The sequence below is a fragment of the Ischnura elegans genome, chromosome 3 (genome assembly GCF_921293095.1).
Source record: "Ischnura elegans chromosome 3, ioIscEleg1.1, whole genome shotgun sequence".
Lineage (NCBI taxonomy): Eukaryota > Metazoa > Arthropoda > Insecta > Odonata > Coenagrionidae > Ischnura > Ischnura elegans.
The window spans coordinates 68,211,379-68,224,896 of NC_060248.1; positions in this window are offsets into that span (position 1 = coordinate 68,211,379).

Genomic DNA, 13,518 nt, shown 5'->3' on the forward strand with positions numbered 1-13,518 from the left:
TACGACAAAAATATCTTGGATTAAACTTACACTAGCTGACCCGGCGAACTTCGTACCGCCTAACATTCAATGAACTTATGGTTTGGTGCACCATGTATAAATAAAGAGCGGCTGTATCGTTTTAATCATATTTGATTTATTATAAATTAAATGAGAAAATATTGATGAAATAATTATACGCATTCAGTTGTTGGCTATTTGTGTTATTAACCGTAAAGAAATGTTTTTAGGTCTAAGTCCGTAGCGTAAACTTGGCTTGTTCACGGGGCAAGTTAACGCAACGTTAGACCGGCGCTTGACTGATATTAAAAAAAAGTGTAAGAAAAGCCCCTATGAAGCAGCATTCGTATCAAATGACTTTAGGCGCGCCAGTTATAAAAAATGTTTGGAAAAAATGCACTGCATAAACGTGCTGCATGCGTAAACGCACCACGGTGTTCCCTACACATTCGGGTTTAATGTCTTGCGTCAAGCGCCTTCTGATAAACAACAGTTTTTGTTTTGTTATCAGGCGCAAGATAAAGCGAATGAAGCTAAATAAAAATAGCGAAGCGAAGCACGGACGCAGCGAGGGGGGTTTTTGGGGGTTAAAACCCCCCAAAAGCTCAGAGAATCTTTTTATAAAACATTTGGTTATTAATATTAGGGGGACGGATGAGTCACAAAATATTTAACTGTTCACACAGCCGCAAAACCTACCATTTTGAACCTTTTATCCTAAAAATGTCTGGGGAGGGCCCCCACACCTCTCGCTTATTTTCTCGAGAAGCAAATGTTAGCGGCAGGTTACCTTATTTAAGAAGCATGCAGTCCGTTCTACTAGGGGCCAGAAACCTCTCGGAAAACCTATATGCAGACTAGTGAAAAATTCCCGAGAGGAAAACTCATTCCCCTTGACCGTGATTCGAACTCGGATGCCTCGATTTGCGGTCTAGTTCTTTATCTCAAATGGCTTAAGTTAAATAAGAATTTTACGTTTATTAAACTTTTATAAATCTGAAAATTATTTTAACTGCGTCATTAAAGCGAAAAATAATCTCTTATACCAATTACATTATCTTTGCGATTATTTTCTTAAATATTCTGTGGATTTCTCTGCGCTAAATTTGTGTATATATTCCATTTTAGATAATCATTGTTTTTATGTTACTAGTTTATTCATTGAGTATCAATAAAAAAATGATTTTAGCACCAGTTTGATGTAATTGGTGTCCAGATAAATATATATTTACAACTTATATTAATGGATTTCGCAGCGTACGGATTCAGCGATTAAGCACGCAAAGGAAACGGCTTTATATGGTGCTAAATTTATTTTGGGGGAAACGAGACGAGACGGGTTCACGAGACGAGACTCGAGACGATACCCGAGTGCGGAAAACGAGACTAGCTAAGTGTCCTCTCGTCTCGCGGCAACGTTTATTCAAAGGCATGGCCCATAAGAGCCATGTTCAAAGGTTCCCCTGGCTAAGCGCCTGGACGTAGGAACTGTGGAACTGGCATTGAAACAGTCGGTAACTGAATGGGGATGCATGTAATCTTTAAGAAAACGGTAAAGTGAACTCGCACGGAACAGATATGGGACAAGTATCGCTCCTGAAGATATCTATTCTCAATTGTTCAATCAATCTAAACCTAGCGCGCCGCCTCCGAGTCTCTGGCGGCTGTCAACCTAATGCGCTTAACATCTGGGTGACAATGTCTGTACGCCCGTAGCAGTTTTTGACGAATTACGAATATTTATTGGATGAAAGGGAATAGGACGGTTGGACCTCCGTTCGCCTTCCCTAAAGTTAAGCTAAAAATTACGGTAGGGTTGAGCTATTCGAGTAGTTATATTTCGTATTTTAACAGCTATTTATTAAAAGTAATCGTGAGAACTAATAACAAGCCAAGGGATACGGGAGATTATGCACGGAAATATATTTAAGTACTGCGATCGACGTCCCAGAAGTTCAGACCAAGAAGGAAATATCGTTTAGTTTACTACTTAACCCATTGGTTGTTAATATGGAAGAACACCCTATAAAATTTATTGACTTAGAAATAAAGAGCGGCTTTTAAATAAACATCATTTCACCTCCCTGCATAACCTATAAAATTAACATGTTAAAAAGTAATGCGTTATTTTCTAGCACCTTTCGTCGCGGTATTTCAGGAGAGAAAAATAATTTATGAAGTTCAACAACATTTATTTAAAATAAAAATCAGATATATACATTTTCCGGTAAACATTTCATATTGAAGAGGTCAAACAACCTCACAATGTCACAAGACATGGCCATAAAAGCATAAATATTACTCCAGAAAGTGGAATAAATAAAAGCTGCCACAGGTTCTTAATTTCAATTTCAGCTGGAAACAACCTCCATAGATCTTGCCATTTGAAGCTCACCGATGAACCGTCACCAGCAACAGCTATCAGTTTCACAGGCACCACATTACCTGATGGAAAAAAAATGATCAGTACAAATGTTAGGGCTAATTAGAAAACTATGTGATATAAAAAAACTAGTCTTAGCATTATATAAATTGGACAACGTTTAAAAAATATGAAGCCACAAGGAAGATAAATATATATTCAATCTAATATTTCTTAACAACAAGATCAGTATAATGAAATATTAACGACTTCCGAATTGGAAAAATGTCTCAACAAATAACATTATACTAACATTTAACTCAATACTTATTAAAAGAAAATCAAATTTTACAAACGAGAGGAAATTATTGAGTTAATCTCGATAATGGTAGCCACAACAGGTTCTTCATAATTGATTATATGACCAAATTTTCAAGGTTCACTAACAAACGTTCACTCAAAAGGGAGTTTAAGCTGCAGAGAAAATTATTATATTGTTCTAAATACTACATACATATATGTATTTTCACTCAGCACTCATGGATTTTCCAATATACCTACTGTATTGGAAGGCGGCTTGACGTCAATTTACTAAGTATTTTCAATATGAAAACTTATATAGTCATTTCCTCAGAAGTTCTTTCATGTTCCACTAATTCATACAATATTCGTTCATTTCATCTTTAATTATTTCCACAGATTTTCATGCTTCACTGATCACAATAAGGAGTTTTACCTGCAAGAGAAAGATGGATTAGTTCAAAAATACCACGTATAGATATATCACGCAGTACCCTTGGATTTTCAATATACCTAGACTATTGTAAGGCGGATATTTATCAATTAAGGTGCCCTTATCGATACGAGAACAAATATTGACATTTCATCAATGTTCTTTCATGTTCCACTGATTCATAAAATATTTGTTGATCTCATTTCCAAGATTTACATCTACTTATGTTCAAAGGTTATCATAGTTCACTGATCACAACAAGAAGTTCTACCTGCAAGGGAAAGATGAATTAGTTCAAAATACCACTTATATATTCCGTATCACTTAGTAGCAATTGATTTTCCACTGTACCTTCAGTAGTAGAAGGCGGCCAGATGTCAAATTAGCATGTATTTCGGAAATAATGATAAATATTATCATTTCATCAGCAGTCTTTTCCTGTTCCACTGATTCATACAATATTTCCTGATTTCATTTCTTAGAAGTACAACTCATCTACTTATTTTCACAGATTTTCATGGTTCACTGATCACAATAAGAAGTTTTAAGAAGAGGAGAGGGCCTGAAACACTGTGGGAGTAGCACCAGGGGACAACTTTAGGCGATCTAACTCGTAACTTTTCACTTCAACGTTCTTATTCATGTAAGTTACACGGTGTAGGATATCCTGCTCAGCAAAATGCTTGACGCAAACTATTGCGCTTGAAGAAAGATTCCAATCCTTCCGAGGGATATTCTTCAGCCACTTCTGTCTACTGCGTTCATCTTTGGTGAACAGGAACACAGTCACATACCCCTTGTTCTTGGTGGATAGGTAGTTGCTTCTGCAATATGGCACACGATAACGTTTGGGCACCTTAAATGAAAGCAATGGAAAGTTTCATGAATAAAAATAGTTTCGCTGATCACAGAAAAAAGGAGTGCATTCATGATTAGTTTGGAAAATATGAATGACATTAGTACCTAGAAACATTAATAGAGTTAATGAGTAGCCATTCTTCCTTCAATAATATACGACGTTATTATAGATACAGCTACACATAGTTATTCATAAGGCAACCAAATATAGCAATCACTGTTAACCCAAGAATAATAATATTATAAAAAACAACGCAGCATTTAAATACCCGACAAATACACTTCGTTTCATTTGTGTTCTCTTAATGTTCCTTCGTGGCCGGCCGCCAAGAGACGCAATGCTTTGGATGAAATACTGCTGAATATCCACTCACAATACACTGAGAATATCTTTTAACTATTTTACTTGCCGTAAGGCAAAACACAGTACAGAAAAATAATTCTTTTTCCCCATTTAAAACCAGTATTGTTGCACTCTCAATTCCCCTCCATTAATGGCCGGCCGGCATGTGATCACAACACTTTTGAAGTAATAAACGTGATTTTCCTCCTTCAGCTCCCAAAAATTATCTTTAAACTATTGTACGTACCTTTAGCCAATGGGATATCCACAAAATAAGTCCAGTTCTGCCTTTTTAACAAGAGATTTAATGCTTCTTTGGTCACACGGACACTCTTCACGCATAAGTCGCCATGCTCTTAAGCAAACACAATCGCACCCCGGCACAGCGTTGCCAAAATTCCATGTTCCGGCCTGTATTATAGGTGGCCATGGAATAGGCCTTAATGTGAATTAAATATGGAAGTGCAATTAGGAGGAGGGGATATTCTAGGGCGATTGGCAAGATGCATGATATTTAAATCTACCTTCACCTTTAGAATACCTATCTTAAATGACAATAAATGGATTTGATTTTATTCCTGGAACCTCTCCTATCGCGAGTGTTAATTTCAACGGAAGAAAAAATCTCAATTGAAGTTGGCGTCATGAACACAAAAGCCATTAGTCCGGATTCGCTTATCAGCGCAGACACGTAAGCTTGAAGGATTGAGGTGAGAGATCGCGCACTGACCCATGGATGCTGGAATCTATCGTTCAGAGGTCCTGATGGATAATTTACAGGTATTTTTATTCTATGATGTGGCCTTGTTAGAGACCGGATCTTGCGTTCCAACAGCGCCTGAGCTTATAATCGGAATCGCAACCGATTCCAAACGATTCGGTACCAGAGTAAACTGCGAAAAACCGATCTGTAAAACTATTATCGGGTTCAATTTCAATTACATAATTTAAATAGAATGACATTACGGACCCGATCACTTTTGAAATAACCTATTCAATTATTTTTGGCAATTTTCATAGTACCCTAATGAAAATAATTAATATATTTGAAAATCAAGCAAATTAAAAATAGGGTAAAAACGGCCTCAGATACGACAACATAGGCAATAGTTTTGTTCCCGAGTGAATCGTATGTGAATCACCATAAAATTGTGTATTTTTATTTTTTTTAACTCTATTTTACAGGAAAGGTCATAGATTAAGAGAAATTTTTGTTGGGTATGTTTTGAGACTAGTTTTACAACTTCTTTTTACTGAGCCATGTTTCTCCAAGAAATCGATTATTCCGTCAGATATTGTAACTTCAAGGACTTGTGAGACACCCACTTCAGAAATATTCTAAATATAATTTTTATTTTACTTAAAAATAAAATGGTGCACAAACAGCATGGTTGCCAATTTAAAACGTAAATATAACAAATAAAAAATAAACAAATAAGCCAATTAAAATTAAAAATCAAACAGCAACAAAATGAAAACAACAAACCGATTACTGTGTCCATAGCTTCAGTATTTACCTAGCTATGTAGCCAGTATTACCTGAAATCAAATCTGACCAAATCGGAATTTTCCACTACACGATATCTGGGCACATACAAATTTGCACTTGCCGAAAAAAATGCCATCGCTCGCCGGGGTGTATATAAAATAGACCCTTGGGTAAGCTCCTATTTTACTCCGCTGAGTACTTAAATCGCTTACCGCAGTCGTTTTCCTCACGTTAGGCTAAATCACACAGAGTATGTGCCAAGGACACCAAGAGGGACTCTCGTCCTCCCATCTAATGAAAGCAGTGTCGCCGAGTACACACAAGAGGCTTTGTGATTTTTATGGGCGGGCTAGTACCCCTGAAAAATCGAACAAATTAAAGGGAAGACTAGGATGGGACCCACAGACGAGGGAAGGGGACGGAAGAGCGAAGGCAGGAGAAAGGAAAAGTGGGGGTGATATTGGAGTATTACGCCTGGTTGAGTTGGATAAAGGAAGAGGTAGAGAGGGTGTTGAAGAGGTGGCTTATGCTCGTGTGGATGCGTCAGCTGCTTGGGATCGACGCCAGTTTTCCGTCGCAGCCGGGACGCTCTTCAACTCTCCTAGATGGTCTCTAGAGCCAGGTTTACACATCGAAGAAGACCGCCATTGCAAAGGCGCAGGAACGATATCTTGCTTCTGTTATGAGCGCAAAAGTGTCCCAAGAAAGCCAATGCACTTCGTATTGGCATACATAAATATGATGATTGAGCGCAAATGCATATGAAATCAGTTTTACATGACCGTTACATAGATTTCAGAGTCAATTCTAAGGAGGACGAAAAGCCAAAGGAGGAAGTTTCTTTCGATTCATGTCAATAAAAATTCCCAAGCAGTTATATTTTGAATGTAAACCAGAGTAACAAACATCCACATCGTGTATTTGAACAAAATGAAGGGTCTTAATTACGTCTGATGGCCTTAATTTACTACTGTTCAGCAATTATTTTAAATAAATAAAAAGGCAAATTAAAATACGGAAAAGTTTCAATTTGTATTATGTAATAGGTATGCAACAATTAAAAAGAACAAACTTTGTATTTGTCCACCAATTTATTTTCGTGGTACAACTAGTTTCGACGCAGCGGCGTACCTGAGGATGACGCCGCTGCGTCGAAACTAGTTGTACCACGAAAATAAATTGGGGGATAAATACAAAGTTTGTTCTTTTTAATTGCTGAAATGAACTTCCACAAAGTTGAGCCTGAGAATATAGAAATTAATAGGCATTTGGTTACAACCTCTATTTATGGCTATAGTTTTGTTTTGTTTTTCCTGAAAACTATTAGAAGAATATGATAAGTAAATGTAATGTTCATTAGAAAAGACACATTGATATATTATTCAGTAATACTAAATGTAATCAGAAAATTATGTCATTATCAATTAAAATATGAAAATTCAACGACGTAAAATAGAAAAATTGTTTTCTTATTGAACACCTTTTCAAGTTTGTAAGCATATTCATTTATTTCACACCTTTCTTCAGAACTCGTTTCATTTTTTACAAATAATTACGTCGATTTTGTTGGCTACTGTGAAAATCACGGCCTGAGAAGTTTTAGCTTCCCTCATTATTTAAGGATTATGTGTCTTGAGGGTAAATAGACAAATGTAGTAATAATAATCTAAGGATTATTTGTCTTGAGGGTAAATAGACTAATGTAGTAACAATGAGAAGCATAAGTGAGAGGCGGGATAGAAATAAAGTTGAACTTACCATTGGGAATAAGTACTTAAGAGTAAAGCCCAGTTTGAAACAACTTAGTAAGTTACATTTGAATTCTATTTGGCGTAATTTATGAGCTAAATATGATGTAAGCTTGAATGGCAAAAAAAACCTTTAACTGATAACCTCCACTGGTTAAAATTCAGGGAACGTTGGTGTTCAGCAAATGCATTGTTGGTTGCTCCCTGGAAGGCGAGATAATATAAATCCGATTGACCTCTGCAAGGGCTTTTGGAGAACTTTCGTTTCCGTGGCATATATTTTTTATTGCCTCGCTCGATAACATGAATACAACTGCGGTGCCATTCGGGCACGGTGGCCATTACTGGGGACCCTAAGGGTATCCGTTGATTCATACAAATGCCGATATATGTGAAAAAACCGTCATTGTGGCTGAAGTCAAATTACAATTTTTACAAGAGGGGAGCTGGTGACAAAACTTTGCCTTTAAACCAAACAAAGCTGGTCCGATCCTTGCTTTTAATTGCAAGGAAGTTTTGAAAGTACTCCCGCCTTTGAAATGGCGTTGTGTATACACTCTCCGTCTTTCATCAAAATTAAAAAAAAAATATATAGTTGCCTATAAAAAAAACATAAAGAGTGATTTTGCTGCTGGCTTCCTTAAATCTATGGAAAATGCATGGATACTGACTTTGAAGGCTCAAAAGCTACGTTTTATGCATCTTCAATACATGTGCATGGTTTAAATATGAAAATTATTATTGTTTATTCTTTTTTAGAGATAACGCGCTGTTATAACAAATTAAAAGTAACAATTATGAGAAAGAAAGATCATCGGCCGTTTTTGGTCAAACATTCCATGAAAATATGTGATAGATAAGTGTAACATTTTTTTCATCCTTCAATATGACAGTTTAACCGCAAACGAACTCAGAATTATAGCTTTGAATTTGAGAAAATGCTGAGGGGAAGTGAGCTGTTTTCTTAGGGTAGTCGATTGTATAGATTACGAAACGTATACAACGTCATTGGTCACCTTCATTTATCTACGAGTAGTATGTGGAATGGTAGGCGAGGAATGAGTTTTACAAGCAGAAACTGCGCAATGTACTGTGTTTTATACCCAAGAGGCATCTAATAACTCACATGACCCTTTCAGCCTCAACACAGAAAACCGCGATTATGAGTATTAAAAACCCGACTAACTTGTATTAGGTTTTACCTAACGGACTACTAATTTTTTTAACTCCTAGCCTAAGTATATTTTCTCTTCAAAAATTGATAATTTAACGAAATACCATTGAATATTCGAATAAAAATTTACCAAAAGCGACCAATATAGCCAGTTTAAGACAAAATTTTCTGCTATAAATCTGATATTCTGTATGTAAGGCTTGAAATGTGTGTCTTTCGCTTTGTCATCTGATAAATTTTGCTGTCGTACTTCATTCTTATTATTAAATTTGGGTTCATAAATTAATTTAAGCTTAGAAGATTAATTAGTTGATTCATTAGGGTAATGACTGGTAAGTGAAGCACTCTTGCTCCATTACTACAGCCATGGGCTGCTATGCAATTGGCCCCGGGCGGTATCTTCAGAGTCCGAGATAACTACTTCGATTTTACCTTAACAGTGGTGAGTGGTCACATCACTACCGCCACAACACTTCTGCATGCATATACTCAACAGGATTTACCTTCGACCGAGGCTATTATGCGAGAAAGATAAACCATTAATGTTATTCATAATACGGAATTCTAGTCACGTAAAAGCTTTATGTTAGAGAAGATTTATCTTCTCAACCGCGAGCAGTTTATGTCCCGTGCAGTTACATAGGGTTCACGCGACGATGCATGCTTGATGTAAGCCGACAATAGCCCCACACGTACTACATGCAACAATACAGCGCTCTGCATAGTAATGAATTGCATTGAACAAGGATGTCGGTATACCCACTACTCTCCCGACTTACAACTCATCAGATAGATTGCAGTGACTTTCCATTATAAATAAGTGCCGCGTCCTTAGGAATTCCGTGCGTCAATCTTGCTAAAATGTTGGTAAAGAAGTGAATACGTACAATTTGTGTTCATATAAAATGGTACACTATGATTTTCCGCCAACGCTTCCATAAATATATTCAAAATTTACAATTATATGAATCAGGTTCATACCATTCAAAAGTACCCTTTCCTGCTGGTTCAATACATAGACATGGCTAGAGGTATGCAAAAGGTTGAAAGTGATGTTATGTTTTGCAAAAGCGGAGTTATTTTACTCTTAAATTGTTTTTATTTTAACAGCAAAATACCTGTGACACAGTTCAATTGAAGCGAAAACCTGAATTATAGACCGAATACGTGCCATATATATTTTTTAAGGAAAATGCATGAACGAGGGGTTAGTTAGCTATTCTTTCTATTTTCTATTATGCTGATAACTCTTTGCCTTGCAATCATTATTTTATCTATTTCTTGTAACAAACTAAAATCGCCGGGTCCATAAAAACACGTCTAACTTAGCCGCTGCCACAGACAAAATATATGATAAGTACAGCTGAAAATATTATCATATTTCATGGGCATCTATTCCAGCATAATAGAATATTGACAATCGGATTCTGCAAACCCACGGAATTTTAAAAAATCCCTTAACTTTTTTAACACACCTCACATACGAGGTGGAGCCCTGAAAAAATGGAGTCATACTTTAAAATGAATTTAATACTTTAACTCTCGAAAAAAAAACTGCCAACTTACCAAAATTATTTCCCCTTCCTTAAACTTACCGCACCTACGCTTGGCTTGTAATAGGGTGGTTTCCAATTATTTTTTTATTCACTAAATCGAAAGATTATTACTCCTGGAGTACGTATTTCACGCTTTTTGATTTTTAAATGACGATATCTATTTTTCGCGATTAAATGAAAAGTGAAAATTTTACAGCGCGCGAAAACGCGACGCGTAAGTATGAATGCCGGGAAATCTCTCCGTGTGACGTATTTCTGGTTCCCGCTGCCGCCCTGTGAGGTGACCTTGAGGCGAGGCTTAGCGCTGATACGACGCAGGCTGCTAGCGGGTAGCTGAGTACCCTGCTAGCTGGTAGCGCTTGGCTTAAATAAGGATAATTAATACCTTATCAAACGAAGAAAACTTTCCGACCTTAGCCAGTTTTCATAAGTGATTATTAAGACATGTTTCCCTGAACTCTGCGCCTCATGCATGCAATGGTTACCTCAGACGATGTATAACTCCTATCTTCTCCTATAGAAACTAGGTCCCTGTGACGTCACGTGGAGTGGCATCGCATGGGCGCCAATCTGGCCCTTTTCAAATAAGGATAAAATTGGACCATTGCCTTTCGTCTAAACCGGTATTTCTAAAACGAAATAATTTGTATATTATGAATACACTAGTGGTGGGTAACGAATCGCAATCAATGCCTTTCGTTTTCTATGATGAAGGAAACTACCCTATTGAAATTACTCGGGTATTCGGTGGCCATGCCCGAATATTAAAGTTAACAGCAAAATTTGAAAAGGTGCAAACGCTCACGGGCCTCCTTCTTTTTAGGAAAAAACAGTTTTCAAAAAAGGATTTCCCCGGCAGGAGTTGGTTGTTGAAACAATCTCAGCCACTGGTGTTTCTCCATTCCCTCATACCATGTTTTCGGTCTCAGCCAGTTCAACGAACTCTGCATTATTCTCCCTAAAATTAGCTGCTCCACTTGCCCGATTTACTTGAAGCAGGCGGAAGGGTTTGCGTATGGAAACAAAGGGGACATGTTAGTCTCGTAGACCCATCGGAGAGTTTTTTTTTGACGTTCTTCACTTATTGAGCCAAAGGCGTTTATTCATTTTTTTCTCTCAAGCAGTCTTTTCCTCTTGTTCGTTAGCGTGAACTACTTAATTTTCGCCTCGCTGAAAATTATCCTTCAAAATGCAACCACACAAGTGTGAAATCGGCCTCAGGGCTTCGTGAAGACAACACTGTATCAATTTCTTAAAAGCTGATTATCATTTTATACCGAGAATGCTCATTCTACTGTTGCAATGGGGAAGCATTCAGTGAGAGTGCATTCCGTATGTATATATTCCAACTCTTTTCTTGAAATTAATTTATCGCATACAGAAAACATTTCTATTCATTATCATGCCATTTTAAATTAATACAGCAATAGATATGGTACTCATATAAATGAATATTGATGAAATGAAATAAAATTATTAATAATGAAAAAACAATGAAATTACTGCTCTTGCCAACAGTCGAATTTGAAGTATTTTTTGGTAACTGCTCGATCAGTCGCAATGAAGTGAGCTTAAGACAAAAAATTGTACGTTTTCTCTACATCATCGCCAACTATTATCTTAAAATAAATTATTTTTTAATCGCCTTTGCATGAAAAGGAGGTGTTTTGAAATATCGGAAAACGGCATCACCACTTAGAACGCTGCGACAACTCCTTGCACGGATATTTGTGTCCATGCAATGGAAGAGCGAGCTCTTATCATTTACATTCCAGAGTAGCAAATTGTAATGATTACTGAGATACCTAGTCACCGAGATACTAAATTTTCATAATCGGTATCTTGACTTTTTGCAAGGATTGAAAATTCGTCATTTAAATACTCGCTGAAAACCATTGACCTCTTACAGTACATTAAAGATATCGTATCAAAATTAATTAGGAACCAATCAATCGGACGTTTAAAATAGTGTGGAAGTTTACCATTTTAGTTTATTCTCACGGAGATAAAACATTTCCACAAGATATCGCCGGACAGTGGCAATTACGTTTAAAATACGTTGTTTAGTGACAGTTACAAAGGTCAGAGTTGCCGACTGCGACCATATTGGTCCGAAAGAACGAAAAGGCAAGCATGTTAACGTTTTCATCCGTGTTGACCTCGTGGGCGGAGCAGTGGCTACGAATATCTGATAAAGTTATGAAGCTGGTGAGAGCCTCACAATGTGGACGAAATTCCTCTGTCCCCCTGGGGAACATCTCTATTTAATTGATAGTGGAGAGACATTCAAGGAGAACACTCACTTTATTTGCTCTAATGTGTTTCGGGCCCATTATTAGATAATTAATCATTTCTCATTTCGCTTATAATTAAATTGAGGAAACAAAGAGCAGGCTTTCTTAGATGAACATGTTGTGGGGATAAATAAAATTGGGAAAAACCACTTTAATTTTAGGTTTTTATTGCTTTTAATTTCTGGCCCATTTTTCGAGAAAATATAATGAATGTGTGGTTATTTTCGCGGAGGAAGTAATTGCATGACAAAAATTCATCCTCCTTCATTTATTTATGAGAGAATTTAGTGTAATTATTTTTCATTAATCACATCGGTAATTTTATTTCACTTTCGCTCAGTAATAACTAAGAATTCGTTATTGAGTCTTATCGGCGTTGATACGTTTTTTTAGCACACAGCAAGCTATAAATGCGACAATCGTTTTTTTTCTTGGCAGCCTTAATAAGTGTTGTCAATAGGAATTGTCGGAACCTCCCGATAACCTTAGCCACGCCCGAAACGGGAAATTTTCGAGGAAACGGCTTTGTTTAGCACCTTAAGGTTTTGCTATAATTTTCAAAGTTTCAAACGAATTTTAATTATTTACCTTTTAATAATTTATTTATTTAAACTTAGAGATTAACATGCATTTTTTATAAATACCACGATGAGTATTTGCTGTATTTTACGCTAGGTATGGGAAAATTACTTTGAATAGTCATTTAAAAATCTTCGGTAAGGTTTACGAGGATATTCCACTAAACTCAAGCAATGCAATTAATACGAGTATTTGAATATAGTTTAATTTCTTCCATGTAAAAAATGCTTTGGATATATTAAATAACATGGAAATGGTTCAGAATTTTAATTCCTTTGTAATGAATGCACAGCCATGGAATTAGAAAAAAACACGGAGTATTTATTACTATCGAAGGTGGAAGAGTTGGGTCAATGGTTACGTAGGAATGATGATTAGAATC